The sequence below is a fragment of the Arachis stenosperma genome, chromosome 1 (genome assembly GCF_014773155.1).
Source record: "Arachis stenosperma cultivar V10309 chromosome 1, arast.V10309.gnm1.PFL2, whole genome shotgun sequence".
NCBI lineage: Eukaryota > Viridiplantae > Streptophyta > Magnoliopsida > Fabales > Fabaceae > Arachis > Arachis stenosperma.
In genome coordinates, this window is record NC_080377.1 from 73,682,219 (window position 1) to 73,684,127 (window position 1,909).

A 1,909-nucleotide genomic window follows, 5' to 3' on the forward strand; every position below is an offset into this window, starting at 1 on the left:
TCTCTTTAGAGGACCTGACAGAATTCTTCAAAGAAGAACACATGGTAGCCGAAAACAACAACAATGCCAACAATGCAAGGAAGGTGCTGGGTGACTTTACTGCACCTACTCCCAACTTCTATGGGAGAAGCATCTCTATCCCTGCCATTGGAGAAAACAACTTTGAGCTTAAGCCTCAATTAGTTTCTCTAATGCAACAGAATTGCAAGTTCTATGGACTTCCATTGGAAGATCCTCATCAGTTCTTAGCTGAATTCTTGCAAATCTGTGACACAGTCAAGACTAATGGGGTTGACCCTGAGGTCTATAGACTGATGCTATTCCCTTTTGCTGTAAGAGACAGAGCTAGAATATGGTTGGACTCACAACCTAAAGAAAGCCTGGACTCTTGGGAAAAGCTAGTCAATGCCTTCTTGGCAAAGTTCTTTCCACCTCAAAAATTGAGTAAGCTTAGAGTGGAAGTCCAAACCTTCAGACAGAAGGATGGAGAATCCCTCTATGAAGCTTGGGAAAGATACAAACAATTAATCAGAAAATGTCCTTCTGACATGCTTTCTGAATGGAGCATCATAGGTATTTTCTATGATGGTCTCTCTGAACTATCCAAGATATCTTTGGATAGCTCTGCTGGAGGATCTCTTCATCTGAAGAAGACGCCTACAGAAGCTCAGGAGCTTATTGAAATGGTTGCAAACAACCAATTCATGTACACTTCTGAAAGGAATCCTGTGAATAATGGGACAAATCAGAAGAAAGGAGTTCTTGAGATTGATACTCTGAATGCCATACTGGCTCAGAATAAGATATTGACTCAACAAGTCAATTTGATTTCTCAAAGTCTGTTTGGAATGCAAAACGCACCTGGCAGTACTAAGGATGCTTCATCTGAGGAAGAAGCTTATAATCCTGAGAACCCTTCAATGGAAGAGGTGAATTACATGGGAGAACCCTATGGAAACACCTATAATTCTTCATGGAGAAATCACCCAAATTTCTCATGGAAGAATCAAGAGAGACCTCAACAAGGTTTCCACAACAATAATGGTAGAAGAAACAGGTTTAGCAATGGCAAGCCTTTTTCATCATCTTCTCAGCAACAGACAGAGAGTTCTAAGCAGAATACCTCTGACTTAGCAACAATGGTCTCTGATCTAATCAAAACCACTCAAAGTTTTATGAATGAAACAAGGTCCTCCATCAGAAATTTGGAAGGACAAGTGGGTCAGCTGAGCAAGAAAGTTACTGAACTCCATCCTAGTACTCTCCCAAGCAATACAGAAGAAAATCCAAAAGGAGAGTGCAAAGCCATAAACATGGCCGAATATGGAGAGGAAAGAGAGGAGGTGGACGCCACTGAGGAAGACCTCAATGGGCGTGCACCAATCTCCTCTGAGTTCCCCAATGAGGAACCATGGGAATCTGAGGCTCAAAATGAGACCATAGAGATTCCATTGGAATTAATTCTGCCATTCATGAGCTCTGATGAGTATTCTTCCTCTGAAGAGGATGAGTATGTCACTGAAGAGCAAGTTGCTAAATATCTTGGAGCAATCATGAAGCTAAATGACAAGTTATTTGGAAATGAGACTTGGGAGAATGAACCCCCTTTGCTCACCAAAGAACTGGATGACTTGTCTAGGCAGAAATTACCTCAAAAGAGACAAGATCCTGGGAAATTTTCCATACCTTGTACCATAGGCACCATGACCTTCAAGAAGGCTTTGTGTGACTTAGGGTCAAGTGTAAACCTCATGCCTCTCTCTGTAATGGAGAAGCTAGGGATCTTTGAGGTACAAGCTGCAAGAATCTCACTAGAGATGGCAGACAACTCAAGAAAACAAGCTCATGGACTTGTAGAGAATGTTCTGGTAAAAGTTGAAGACCATTACATCCCTACTGATTTTATAGT

General features: G+C 41.5%; 1 non-coding gene across 1 annotated transcript; it reads right to left on the minus strand.

The window, feature by feature from the left end:
* Positions 1–446: 446 nt before the first annotated feature.
* On the minus strand, positions 447–554 carry LOC130955721 (small nucleolar RNA R71). Its single transcript, XR_009076854.1, has one exon. It is a non-coding gene; the product is annotated as a small nucleolar RNA R71 (small nucleolar RNA).
* Between the last annotated feature and the right edge of the window lie 1,355 nt (positions 555–1,909).